Source organism: Oncorhynchus keta, chromosome 23, assembly GCF_023373465.1.
Source record: "Oncorhynchus keta strain PuntledgeMale-10-30-2019 chromosome 23, Oket_V2, whole genome shotgun sequence".
NCBI lineage: Eukaryota > Metazoa > Chordata > Actinopteri > Salmoniformes > Salmonidae > Oncorhynchus > Oncorhynchus keta.
The window spans coordinates 22,562,384-22,577,284 of record NC_068443.1 but is presented as its reverse complement, the minus strand read 5'-3'; the positions used below and the strand labels follow the sequence as shown (position 1 = coordinate 22,577,284).

The window sequence follows — 14,901 nt, the reverse complement described above, 5'->3', positions numbered from 1 at the left end:
TAGGACTGACAGTGAAGATTTGTGAAGAACAGCATCAACAACCTTTGCATAAACAAAACAGTTGCTTTGTGAGGCGTTACCTGTCGAAGGTGTAAACCTATGTACACTGTTATCCATTGTTATGTAAATGCAGCCTGAATAGCACCAGCAGGCCTTGCCTTGGCCCCAAGTCAGAGCAGGTCCACCGAGGCCCAGGCCCAGTGAGTCCCAGGAGCCAACAAATGTAAATCCTCTGTGGAAATGCACCAATAGTGGGTTCACCCATAGATGGTGCTAACGGCTAATCATTGACGGTTTGCCCAGGGAGTTGGCTTGCGCTCTGACAAACTCAATGGGGTTATTGAAGAACAAGTCCCATTCCACTCATACACTGTTCTAAATATTTTGTTGCTGTGGAAATTTACCACACAATCTTAACTGACAACTGCAAATAAGCCACATTATGAAAACGTATGCAATCCTTTCATAAGATGATATACTAACAGGAAGCTGTTTTAGATGACAACAACCCAGAATTGTCAGTGTGTGTGTAGGCTGGTGATATGAGGACTGTTTTTTAGAACAATGGCAGGGTTTATTTTGGACAGAGTCAATCATTAGCTGGTCACTCCTTCAGTAACCAAGGTTCGCCACTCACAAAGTGCTGTTATGTAAGCCAGATTCCACTGTCCTCAGGTCGGCTACCAAAGAACTGAATCATCTCCAACATGCCACGGGTCATTGTAACACTGCTACACAACAGAAGGTACAGTTAAGTGAATTTCAATAGTGTTCAAAATGTGTTCTTCTGAAACCCTGTGGCGACTGCAACCTACTCTATAGAGATGGTCTGTCATTACAATGTATTCATTGTAAGTTTCGGGTTATGTACTTTCTTCCACGTCAACATGTCACACGTCCTGGGGGTTGGTATAGCTGTTGTTGCCGATAGTTACTGTAGGTCTATGTACTTAAATTTGGTCTGTTGTCTTACTTACATTTAATGTGGTCCCAGTGGTTGGTATTGCTGTAACCCACTTCCGTTCTTCATGTGTCGTCTTGACTTGCTTCATTCTAGATAATATGCCAAATATTCATAGAAAAATAAACAGTTCAGATGGATAAACATTATAATGATCATATTTTAGACTGATCTATAGATGAAAATACATATAAAACAAACACAATAAACCAAACACAAACAAATATTGCTGCATAGGGAATACCTCTCATCTGATACTTACTATACATCTATTGACAGATGACAATCAATAGTCAATTACATATTTTGATGGTGGTCCCATCTTTATTCATTTTTACCAGCTGTATATGGTGTATATACTGTACATTATAATGAGCTTGAAGGTCACCCTTGTAAGAGCTACCGGGGCGGCAGGGTAGCCTAGTGATCAGAGTGTTGGACCGAAAGGTTGCAAGTTCAAATCCCCGAGCTGACAAGGTACAAATCTGTCCTTCTGCCCCTGAACAGGCAGTTAACCCACTGTTCCTAGGCCGTCATTGAAAATAAGAATTTGTTCTTAACTGACTTGCCTAGTTAAATAAAGGTAAAATAACAATATATATATATACAAAAGTATGTGGACAACCCTTAAAATTAGGGGATTCTGCTATTTCAGCCACACCCGTTTCTGACAGGTGTATAAAATCGAGCACACAGCCATGTGTGCTCGACAGCCATGCAATCTCCATAGACTGACATTGGCAGTAGAATGGCCTTACTGAAGAACTCAGAGACTTTCAACGTTGCACTTGTCATAGGATGCCACCTTTCCAACAAGTCAGTTTGTCAAATTTCTGCCCTGCTAGAGCTGCCCTGGTCAACTGTAAAGTGGCTGTTCCACTGGATGTCATAAGGTGAATGCACCAATTTGTAAGTCGCTCTGGATAAGAGCGTCTGCTAAATGACTTAAATGTAATGTAAATGTAACTGTAAGTGCTGTTATTGTGAAGTGGAAACGTTTAGGAGCAACAACGGCTCAGCCGCGAAGTGGTACACCACACAAGCTCACACAACGGGACCGCCGAGTGCTGAAGCGTGTCGCGTGTAAACATCGTCTGTCCTCGGTTGCAACACTCACTACTGAGTTATAAACGGCCTCTGTAAACAACGTCAGCACAATAACTGTTTGTTGGGAACTTCATGAAATGGATTTCCTTGGCCGAGCAGCCCGCTTCACCATCTGGCAGTCCGACAGACGAATCTGGGTTTGGCGGCCGCAAGGAGAACACTACCTGTCCCAATGCATGGTGCCAACTGTAAAGTTTGGTGTAGGAGGAATAATGGTCGATGACTGTTTTTCATGGTCCGGCCTAGTCCCCTTAGTTCCAGGGAAGGGAAATCTTAACACTACAGCATACATACATTCTAGATGATTCTGCGCTTCCAACTTTGTGGCAACAGTTTGGGGAAGGCCCTTTCCTGTTTCAGCATGACAGTGCCTCCATGACGCGAGGTCCATACAGAAATGGTTTGCTGAGATTGGTGTGGAAGAACTTGACTGGCCTGCACAGAGCCCTGACCTCAACACTATTCGCCCAGCATCAGTGCCCGACCGAACTAATGCTCTTGTGGCTGAATGGAAGCAAATCCCAGAAGAGTGGAGGCTGTTGTAGCAGCAAAGGGGGGACCAACTCCATTTTAATGCCCATGATTTTGGAATGAGATGTTTGACAAGGAGGTGTCCACATACTTTTGGTCATGTTGTGCATTTCCTTGAGGGCTCCAGACACTTCAACAAATGGCTCAACTAAGCAGAATAGATTTAAATGATTTTTGTCTTACCAGCTGATCAAATGTTCAGCATAATGTTCCATCACCCCCACCCATCCCCCTGTCAACTCTGTGTGTCTATGTGTGTGTACGTGTGTGTGTGTGTGTGTGTGTGTGTGTGTGTGTGTGTGTGTGTGTGTGTGTGTGTGTGTGTGTGTGTGTGTGTGTGTGTGTGTGTGTGTGTGTGTGTGTGTGTGTGTGTGTGTGTGTGTGTGTGTGTGTGTGTGTGTGTGTGTGTGTGTGTGTGTGTGTGTGTGCGTGTGTGTGTGTGTCCATCCACTGGCCCGCTCTGGCAAAAACTGAAGCAGACATGGAGGCATTATGAGAATGTGTGTGAGTGAGAGAGAGGTGGAGTGGGTGGAAAGGGAGGAGGGAGGGAGAGTGGAAGAGGGAGGGATCAGCGAGGGAGGCAGCCCCAGCCCAGCCACAGTGGGAGGACTATCCCATGCCAGGACTTGTGTCTGCTGCAGCACCTAGCAGCCTTCACTGACTGAAGGAAGTGTGTTGGGGGTTGAGTGGAGCAGAGCAGTGCAGTGCAGCAGTTCAGGAACAGAGTAGGGCTTCCATTTTAACAAGGCCAACAGAAGCCAACAGCCAGTAGTAGGAGTCAGCTGCAACAGCCTGGGAGGGAGCAGCAGTGGGGGCGGCAAAGCCGGACAAAGTGAGCTCACAGAAGTGCCTCTGATCACCCTGCAACCGCATTCCAGCACAGGAGAATGAGCCAGTCAGCCTCCTCTAAGCCTGTGTGACGGGACCTAAACTAAACCTCATCATCTCTTCTTTGCCTGGACATTATCACCCTCTTCTTTTTCAGCAGTGTCTGATTGACAAGGGATTTCAAAGGAAGAAGGAGAATAAAAGTTCCTATTTTCAGTTTTGAAACGGTAAGGTTTGGAGTTTTAAGTAGTTTGTAGTGTTTAACTTGCAGGGGAGATGGTTTTTGTGTTGTGCTAGTACTTCAAATCAGTTCTTGAGTAGTTTCATGCAGTCTGGTGATGTTATCAATGCTTCTCTCTTTATCCTGTGGTTCAAGCACATTTCATTCAGTGGAATTCATTCAAAATATAAAATGGGGGCATTGCTTAGTCTCTATTTACTTTGGCTCTGTGCCCTACGTGTGTGTGTGTGTGTGTGTGTGTGTGTGTGTGTGTGTGTGTGTGTGTGTGTGTGTGTGTGTGTGTGTGTGTGTGTGTGTGTGTGTGTGTGTGTGTGTGTGTGTGTGTGTGTGTGTGTGTGTGTGTGTGTCAGCGAGGGGGGGGGGCATGCGGAATTCTGAAGAGAGAGAAGGGGGTCATTCAAACTCAACGTGCAGTGTGGGTGTGATTTCTTTGAATGATATAGTGAGTGTTGTTAATTAAAAAACCATGATCTCTTCATCAAGCTTCGGCGGCAGCTTTTCACACAGTGAGAGAATCGCGCCACTGTGAATGTCCTACTGGTTAAGCTTTCTTTTGTAATGGTTTGGTACTCCATGATAGTTGGGGCTTTGCTGTGCTGGAGACCCTTCAGAGCTAGCATAGTCCTCAATGAGTCTGCAGCATTTAATTTTTCATTTCATTTTTTACTAAATTTGTTGAATGGCTGGTCTGCTGGGAGGAAGAAAAGATGGAAAGAGAAAGAGAGATAAACATATTCTTCAAGCCACAGCTGCTGCGTGGTATTCCAGGCCTCGGGGCTGCACTTTTTAGGCAGCCATTGTTGATGACATGTACAAGAGTCCCTCTTACCTCACATTGGCTACACCCTCCTCCTTACCTGTCTAGATATCTCCATTTCTCTCCTTCCTGTAGCTATCTATCTTTAAAACAAACAGAAGAAAAGCTCTACTGCACCATGAACACACACATAAGAACACACACATACAGATAATGTTTAACTATCAATAGGAACTGTGAGACAAGTGTAGAAAGAACACAGAAAACATGGGAGTTCTCTGTCTCTCTCTCTACCTTTGATAAAAGAGAGATTACAAAGAGCTAGCTGAGAGACAGATGGATAGGACCCTGATAATGTGGTTTGGAAGAAGGCTAGTGTGTGTGTACAGTAAGCTAAGTAGAAAAGGGCATTCTGTTCTTCACAGGGCAGGGACTGACTGTAGGGCTGAGAGCTGCTGGGGCAGTATAGTGTCACAGAAAGGAGCAGCTAGCCACACAGCACACATATGTAAGCCATTAGCCAGAGTGAAGAGAGGGAGAGCACTGAGAGAGAGAGAGAAAACGGGAGGGTAATCCATTTTGGAACGCATTCCTCTATGACCTTGGGAACGAAGGTGGTAATTAGGTGGTGCTTTAGGAGGCTGGTGGGTGCTGCTGCTGCACACAGATTCAGCCAGAGGCAGGGAAGCAGCTCGCTTTCATTTCCCTTCAAAACATCCTGTGAAAATGAGACACAACTATATGTTTGAGTTCCAGAATTGCTAAATAAACAGCATTAAAAATATCCCCTTTTCTCCAGTTCCCCCTCCTGCTGCTTTTACAGATTCCACCGTTTTGTTTATTTCGGCCCTTCGGTGTTGAATGGGCCTCAAAGCCACAGCGTAAATGCATCGAGCGAGACAGGAAACAGGCAGAACAAACTATGGCCTCTTCTCCCCAAAGCCACTTCATCCATCCAGCCTATTATGTTGTTGTGGGAGATGTTATCCTCCCTGACTGTTTAAAGTGTGCTGCTGCTGCTGCTGCTTCTATTCATGCCAGGTATAAGAGCATGCATGGTGCTCTGTCTGACTGACTGATGGGAATTAGGGTGGGTTATTAGATGGTGTCCAGATTTGAATGCTAAATACCTTCAGGAGCCCACAGTCTATGCAAACTAGCAGTAGCACTGAGAAGTGATATACCGCACCACAAGCAAAGAACATGCAGTGTTGAGGTGAAGAGTTGAACCTCAGCCATACAAAACTAAAGCGCAGGCTCAGCTATTCCAACCTTCCATATTGTGTGTGTACACTCCCTATAAAATAGAGTTGGACAAGAAAGACACAAAGACAACATTGGAAACAATATAAGAATTCCAATGCTCCATTGAACTCATATGCTTGTTTGCAGAGGCCTTAACTCTGTGACCCAAAGCCAGCGGAGATCCTACTAGTACTGAAAGGTTAAAGGACGGGTTGAAAATGACATATGACTAGGGCCCATTAAAAAACATTCCACCTTAGCAGTCTCCCCATAAGCAGCCGGACTTCCTGAAACGTTCAAAAACATGTTTGGTGTGGCTGAGGGTCGAAGATGAATGTTTCCCTGGCTGCCGAACCAAGCACACTGACTCCCAGAGAGACAGTAGGCTATGTGTGGCTGGTTTTTACATCGGTCCACAGCACAGCCAAGTCCTCCCATGCTTGGCTGTACTGAGCCATATCCTCTCTTGCAGAAATATCAAATTTTGTTTACTTAGCTTTCATCCTTCATTCCACTTATTCATAAATGGAAGTATGGCACATTCACCTTGTTAATACCATATTAACTTTAGGTCCTGGTGGAGAAGCTGACTCTACTTTATTGACCATAGATTTGGGTTCTGGCAATGTTTGGTTCAGAGAGAACTGGGAGGTTTCTTTTCTGGAGTGTTAAGTTGGTGGAGATCCGTCTGCTCTCCTTTTCACCACTGGAACATATTTTGGTTTAATGTGACCGTGGTGAATTCTCAACTAACCCAATAATGGACTGCACTGCCACAAACTGTCAGTCATGAACCAAGGCCAGCCAATAGGAACACTTCTACATTTGATGTTTTGAGTCATGGAATGGAACTTACCACGAGCCAGCCAAAGGGTGATTGTTGGCCATCACATGTTGGCAATATATCCTAAGAAAGTAATAGTGTGGTGAACCTACATCCAATAAGGAATATTGGCTATTCCTGAGCAGTCAAATGATTGAGTAGACGGTGCCTATTTGATGCCAAATAATATCCCATTGATCTTTAAATCATGGACTTTGTTCACTACATTCTTTCCCTGTTCAATACCTCCCGTATTTATTGACTAATCTACTGGTCCATTGAAATATGCCTAATTTAGTAAGACATGGCTATTATTGTAGTTATTGATCTGGTTTCTGGCCAGACACTGCTGGTGAAATAGTACCTGCTTGGTAAGTCAGGACATATGAAAGATATTTACCAATAAAACAATGATTAGGACTTCTAAAGATGGCCAGCTGTGGTAGTAAGCACTGTGGACTTTATGGCTGCAGAGTGAGTTTTATCCCCTCCGTGTGGCTTAAGACACTGTCTTTAAAGGATTACGCTGCTTCCCTCACCTTAAGCTGGTTCATGTGCTGCTCCTTTTCCCTCTACACCAAGGACTCCCTCTCTCCGTGTTTCCATTCCTTTAACAGCCATAGTTTATGCTTGTTTCACTTCTCTTGAGTTTCATCCACATCTAATGCTTAATTTCAATATCCATCCATATATATGTTTTTTATGTTTTTTTTTACAAATCACTCTCACAGTCACACATACATACACACAGTCTCCACTCCATCATGATCACCCGAATGTGCCTTTCGTGGAAAACGTAACTGAGGATTCTGAAGACGTGTAGCAACCGGACGAATAACATACAAACAAAACTTGGATGTCTTCATTGGACTTTGTTGCTGTCGTCCAATCCTATGATCCCAATTGGATGACTTTATTATTTGTGACAGGCCAGAATGCTGAGTTTTTGTCAACCGTTGTCACCAACATGTGCTAAAAAATGAAAACAACCATGATGTCACTGTTCACATGATTGGGCCACGTTTCCATCCTCTGAGGCTGACCAACATTGATTACTAGTTGGTGGATTTTATCCTCAGCATATCAACAGCGCTCAGTGTTTCCTCTGCGTAGGCTGTCACTGTGAATAAGAATTTGTTCTTAACTGACTTGCCTAATTAAATAAAGGTTCCATTTCCCTGCAATTAAATATGGAACATTACATGCAGTGTCAACTACAGCCAGGTGAGAGGTGTAGTTTCCAGGACTGATCAGGGCTGGGTATCAATAATCTGAGGTGGTACCTCTCTTCGCCTCAGACCTCTCCTTCATGATGACTGAAAGAAAGGAAACCATTGGAGACTATTGAGACGCAGTCCCAGGCCTCACAGTGCTGAGTGATCTATATACATCTAAGCCTCGCTGACAGCGCCCACGCACCACAGCCCAGCCAGCATTTACCCATACCTCCAGGGGCTGTGTCAGCCAGGGGTTCCAGAGTAGACACCTAAATCCCCTAGAATCCTTACCTACACTGGTATACCTGTTTCAGCTTGTTCTCTATGAAGCCTGCTGCTGGCAACCTACTTTTCAAACACCACTCTGCCTAGCTTAGGCCTACGCCTTCTCATCCGCCATTACTCTACTGTCTACTCCCAGTCATTGTGCCATGGGTGGGCTGTGCTTTCCGATCCTTAGCTCGGCTGCCTGGGACGGTTGTTGTGTTGTGCCCTTGTGGCCGAGCGCCATGCCCTGAACCAGGAACAAAAGCACTCCTTGTAAATTAAAGAGCAATGATCTGTAGTGCATGTTGGGGCAAGTCACTGCTGTTTTCCTGACATGACTGATGAGAGACAGAATGGGACTATGAGAGAGAGAGGTTTAGTTGAAAGGAACTACCGCAGTGTAGAGTATGTCTGGATGATTTATATTGATATGGGATGGAGTTTTAGGATTACATGAAATAGATGAGTGGGTTTCCCTAACTTGTTTAAAATATCTGTGCTCACATCGGAATGTAGATTTGTCATCAGGTATACTCTGAAATATGTTTGATGTATCTAATGCTAAAAAAAAGTAGGATAGTCTTCATGAAATAATTAAACGTCAATATAATGTTGGCCTACCCTCCATAGAGCTTCGTGGGATGAGGAAGACTTTGCCCACATTGATTCTATCAAATACCTTATCAAGGGCCGACTATCAAACACAGACTTTAACCGCAAACAGACTTTCAACTCAAACAGGCTTTAACCTCAGCGTTTTGAATAACTTTATTAAGTACAGTGAAATGTCTTTCTATACCCAAAATAAAGTTATCAATATCAATGTAGTTCTAAAAGTAACATAAGGTAGAACAAAAACACATATACAGGGTCAGTTCCAATAGCATATTTACAATGTGCAGGGATACTGGAGTGATAGAGGTAGATACAGTACTGTATGTATAGGGGTAAGTTGACTAGGCGTCAAGATTTTTATTTTAAGATATATGGCAAACAGAGTAGCATCAGTGTATATTATGTTTGTGTGTGAGTGTGTGTGTGCGTGTGTGTAGAGTCAGTATAAATGTTATTTGTGTGAGCAAATTAAGTGTGTGTTTGGGTGCATTTGCGTGTGTGTGTTTGTGTGTATGTGTGTGTGTGTTTGTGTGTTGGAGTGTCAGTGTGCGTGAGTGTGCAGAGAGACAGTGCCAAAAAAAATAAAAAATACAAGGGTCAACTCAGGTAGTCCATGTAGCCATTTTGTTCTCTATTTAGCAATCTTATGGCTTGGGGATTGAAGGTAAAGTACTGGAGGTTACCCATCTCCTCTCTCTGAAACTATGCTCTGACACTTTCTTAAACACAGTCCAGTCCAATCTCCCTCTCACCTAGTCCCCTCCGCCACTGAAAACACAACCCTCAAATGTTGGCCAGTCAACCTTTTCATACATTTCTGATAGACAGTTTTTCCTGCAGCTTCCGGAGAAAATGGACATACCCTGCTATTACACTAACTGCAGACCCTTGTGACACCCCCTACATACACACACACACACACACACACACACACACACACACACACACACACACACACACACACACACACACACACACACACACACACACACACACACACACACACACACGCACACATGCACACACACACACACGCACACACAGCCCCTTTTCATTCTTCTCTGAGGGGTTTAAGCCCCTGGGTGCAGTAGTCCACGGCCCCCTGGTTTTATGGTCCTGGCCCCTTTCTCCAGAGTCCTTCAAAGTGTTTGCCTTTAGCCTGCAGTCACTTCAGACTTGATTACAGTTTTTAACAATCACTTTGGCACTAATTTCAGAACCTTGTGGTCCTTTTTCAAAACTCTAGACACAAGACACAAAACTCAAAACGGCCATCACTTGTAACACAGGCTGTCCAATGTTAAAAACATTGCATTGTGCATTCATATCGTTGAAGAAACCTTGCACTTGCAGAATCATTGGTTCAAATAACTAATTTATCATGAAATACCATAGGAACATTCATTTAGATCACCCACACACAAGATACCTATAGTTTCACTGTGTAGTTGTTCATACACTCATTAAATATTATAGTACAAAATATGTGATACATGTTTCATTATGCTACTACACGTAAATACATCACTGTAAAAGGACTAGTAGAGAGAATACTACAGACACAGTGGAATCATTTAACAAGATATTACATTTATTGATGAAATACAATCAAATCACAACATAGGTTTCTTTGAATCAAAACAAAAATAATTAACTACAAAAAAAGAAAAAACAGTTAAAGGTCAACTGCAGTGTTCCTCACCTGGCTTACTGTAAAACATCACTGCAGTGTTCCTCACCTGGCTTAATGTAAAACATCACTGCAGTGTTCCTCACCTGGCTTACTGTAAAACATCACTGCAGTGTTCCTCACCTGGCTTACTGTAAAACATCACTGCTGTGTTCCTCACCTGGCTTACTGTAAAACATTACATTTACATTACATTTAAGTCATTTAGCAGACGCTCTTATCCAGAGCGACTTACAAATTGGTGCATTCACCTTATGACATCCAGTGGAACAGCCACTTTACAATAGTGCATCTAAATCTTTTAAGGGGGGTGAGAAGGATTACTTTATCCAATCCTAGGTATTCCTTAAAGAGGTGGGGTTTCAGGTGTCTCCGGAAGGTGGTGATTGACTCCGCTGTCCTGGCGTCGTGAGGGAGTTTGTTCCACCATTGGGGAGCCAGAGCAGCGAACAGTTTTGACTGGGCTGAGCGGGAACTGTACTTCCTCAGTGGTAGGGAGGCGAGCAGGCCAGAGGTGGATGAACGCAGTGCCCTTGTTTGGGTGTAGGGCCTGATCAGAGCCTGGAGGTACTGAGGTGCCGTTCCCCTCACAGCTCCGTAGGCAAGCACCATGGTCTTGTAGCGGATGCGAGCTTCAACTGGAAGCCAGTGGAGAGAGCGGAGGAGCGGGGTGACGTGAGAGAACTTGGGAAGGTTGAACACCAGACGGGCTGCGGCGTTCTGGATGAGTTGTAGGGGTTTAATGGCACAGGCAGGGAGCCCAGCCAACAGCGAGTTGCAGTAATCCAGACGGGAGATGACAAGTGCCTGGATTAGGACCTTCCTGTGTGAGGCAGGGTCGTACTCTGCGGATGTTGTAGAGCATGAACCTACAGGAACGGGCCACCGCCTTGATGTTAGTTGAGAACGACAGGGTGTTGTCCAGGATCACGCCAAGGTTCTTAGCGCTCTGGGAGGAGGACACAATGGAGTTGTCAACCGTGATAGGGAGATCATGGAACGGGCAGTCCTTCCCCGGGAGGAAGAGCAGCTCCGTCTTGCCGAGGTTCAGCTTGAGGTGGTGATCCGTCATCCACACTGATATGTCTGCCAGACATGCAGAGATGCGATTCACCACCTGGTCATCAGAAGGAGGAAAGGAGAAGATTAATTGCGTGTCGTCTGCATAGCAATGATAGGAGAGACCATGTGAGGTTATGACAGAGCCAAGTGACTTGGTGTATAGCGAGAATAGGAGAGGGCCTAGAACAGAGCCCTGGGGGACACCAGTGGTGAGAGCGCGTGGTGAGGAGACAGATTCTCGCCACGCCACCTGGTAGGAGCGACCTGTCAGGTAGGACGCAATCCAAGCGTGGGCCGCGCCGGAGATGCCCAACTCGGAGAGGGTGGAGAGGAGGATCTGATGGTTCACAGTATCGAAGGCAGCCGATAGGTCTAGAAGGATGAGAGCAGAGGGAGAGAGTTAGCTTTAGCGGTGCGGAGCGCCTCCGTGATACAGAGAAGAGCAGTCTCAGTTGAATGACTAGTCTTGAAACCTGACTGATTTGGATCAAGAAGGTCATTCTGAGAGAGATAGCGGGAGAGCTGGCCAAGGACGGCACGTTCAAGAGTTTTGGAGAGAAAAGAAAGAAGGGATACTGGTCTGTAGTTGTTGACATCGGAGGGATCGAGTGTAGGTTTTTTCAGAAGGGGTGCAACTCTCGCTCTCTTGAAGACGGAAGGGACGTAGCCAGCGGTCAGGGATGAGTTGATGAGCGAGGTGAGGTAAAGGAGAAGGTCTCCGGAAATAGTCTGGAGAAGAGAGGAGGGGATAGGGTCAAGCGGGCAGGTTGTTGGGCGGCCGGCCGTCACAAGACGCGAGATTTCATCTGGAGAGAGAGGGGAGAAAGAGGTCAGAGCACCGGGTAGGGCAGTGTGAGCAGAACCAGCGGTGTCGTTTGACTTAGCAAACGAGGATCGGATGTCGTCGACCTTCTTTTCAAAATGGTTGACGATGTCATCTGCAGAGAGGAGGAGGGGGGGAGGATTCAGGAGGGAGGAGAAGGTGGCAAAGAGCTTCCTAGGGTTAGAGGCAGATGCTTGGAATTTAGAGTGGTAGAAAGTGGCTTTAGCAGCAGAGACAGAGGAGGAAAATGTAGAGAGGAGGGAGCGAAAGGATGCCAGGTCCGCAGGGAGGCGAGTTTTCCTCCATTTCCGCTCGGCTGCCCGGAGCCCTGTTCTGTGACCTCGCAATGAGTCGTCGAGCCACGGAGCGGGAGGGGAGGGAGGACCGAGCCGGCCTGGAAGATAGGGGACATAGAGAGTCAAAGGATGCAGAAAGGGAGGAGAGGAGGGTTGAGGAGGCAGAATCAGGAGATAGGTTGGAGAAGGTTTGAGCAGAGGGAAGAGATGATAGGATGGAAGAGGAAGAGTAGGGGGGGAGAGAGAGCGAAGGTTGGGACGGCGCGATACCATCCGAGTAGGGGCAGTGTGGGAAGTGTTGGATGAGAGCGAGAGGGAAAAGGATACAAGGTAGTGGTCGGAGACTTGGAGGGGAGTTGCAATGAGGTTAGTGGAAGAACAGCATCTAGTAAAGATGAGGTCGAGCGTATTGCCTGCCTTGTGAGTAGGGGGAAGGTGAGAGGGTGAGGTCAAAAGAGGAAAGGAGTGGAAAGAAGGAGGCAGAGAGGAATGAGTCAAAGGTAGACGTGGGGAGGTTAAAGTCGCCCAGAACTGTGAGAGGTGAGCCGTCCTCAGGAAAGGAGCTTATCAAGACATCAAGCTCATTGATGAACTCTCCGAGGGGACCTGGAGGGCGATAAATGATAAGGATGTTAAGCTTGAAAGGGCTGGTAACTGTGACAGCATGAAATTCAAAGGAGGCGATAGACAGATGGGTAAGGGGAGAAAGAGAGAATGACCACTTGGGAGAGATGAGGATCCCGGTGCCACCACCCCGCTGACCAGAAGCTCTCGGGGTGTGCGAGAACACGTGGGCGGACGAAGAGAGAGCAGTAGGAGTAGCAGTGTTATCTGTGGTGATCCATGTTTCCGTCAGTGCCAAGAAGTCGAGGGACTGGAGGAGGCATAGGCTGAGATGAACTCTGCCTTGTTGGCCGCAGATCGGCAGTTCCAGAGGCTACCGGAGACCTGGAACTCCACGTGGGTCGTGCGCGCTGGGACCACCAGATTAGGGTGGCCGCGGCCACGCGGTGTGGAGCGTTTGTATGGTCTGTGCAGAGAGGAGATAACAGGGATATACAGACACATAGTTGACAGGCTACAGAAGAGGCTACGCTAATGCAAGGAGATTGGAATGACAAGTGGACTACACGTCTCAAATGTTCAGAAAGTTAAGCTTACGTAGCAAGAATCTTATTGACTAAAATGATTAAAATGATACAGTACTGCTGAAGTAGGCTAGCTGGCAGTGGCTGCGTTGTTGACTTTGTAGACTAGCTGGCAGTGGCTGCGTTGTTGACACTACACTAATCAAGTCGTTCCGTTGAGTGTAATAGTTTCTACAGTGCTGCTATTCGGGGGCTAGCTGGCTAGCTAGCAGTGTTGATTACGTTACGTTGCGTTAAAAGAACGACAATAGCTGGCTAGCTAACCTAGAAAATCGCTCTAGACTACACAATTATCTTTGATACACAGACGGCTATGTAGCTAGCTATGTAGCTAGCTATGTAGCTAGCTACGATCAAACAAATCAAACGGTTGTGCTGTAATGAAATGAAATGAAAATGTGATACTACCTGTGGAGCGAAGCGGAATGCGACCGGGTTGTTGAGTGCGGAAGTTCTATTCAGTAGACGTTGGCTAGCTGTTGGCTAGCTAGCAATGTCTCCTATGTTAAGGACGACAAATAGCTGGCTAGCTAACCTCGGTAAATTAAGATAATCACTCTAAGACTACACGCTCTAAACTACACAATTATCTTGGATACGAAGACAGCAAAGACAACTATGTAGCTAGCTAACACTACACTAATCAAGTCGTTCAGTTGAGTGTAATAGTTTCTACAGTGCTGCTATTCGGTAGACGGTGGACGTTCTAGCTGGCTAGCTGCTGGGCAGATAGCAGTGTAGACTATGTTAGGACGACGAAATAAAGTTGCAATAGAAGTGCTGACTGTTTCACTTTGTTGTCCTCTTTCTTTTCCTTTTTCTTCTGTCCTTCTTTTGTCCTTATTTTGTCTTCCTTTCTTCTGTTAACTAGATATTTTTTGTTGTTATTCTTTGTAAGCTAGCTAGCTTCTTCCCGGAGAGTCCCTAGCAACTGCTTAGCAACAAGTAAACAATTCTGCTAGCAATTCAGCTAGCTAAGATAACTGTACAATTTTATGAAAAATAGTTAATTTTTCAAAAGCCTGTCTTTTTTTTATTTTATTTTTTTAACATCACTGCTGTGTTCCTCACCTGGCTTACTGTAAAACATCACTGCTGTGTTCCTCACCTGGCTTACTGTAAAACATCACTGCAGTGTTCCTCACCTGGCTTACTGTAAAACATCTCTGCAGTGTTCCTCACCTGGCTTACTGTAAAACATCACTGCAGTGTTCCTCACCTGGCTTACTGTAAAACATCACTGCAGTGTTTCTCACCTGACTTACTGTAAAACATTACTGCAGTGTTCCT

At 45.6% G+C, this 14,901-nt stretch overlaps 1 protein-coding gene across 2 annotated transcripts in view; it reads left to right on the top strand.

Annotated features, from left to right (window-relative positions):
* Positions 1-625: 625 nt before the first annotated feature.
* The window catches only part of LOC118402526 (tensin-3-like), a 78,556-nt gene continuing 64,280 nt past the window's right edge, over positions 626-14,901 (top strand). The window contains exon 1 of one of the 2 annotated variants that reach the window (XM_052476876.1): positions 626-745. The gene's annotated coding sequence lies outside the window, so the exon portion shown is untranslated. Of the gene's footprint in view, positions 746-3,231; positions 3,655-14,901 lie in introns of those variants that run through there. The other variant, XM_052476875.1, reaches the window with a different exon arrangement.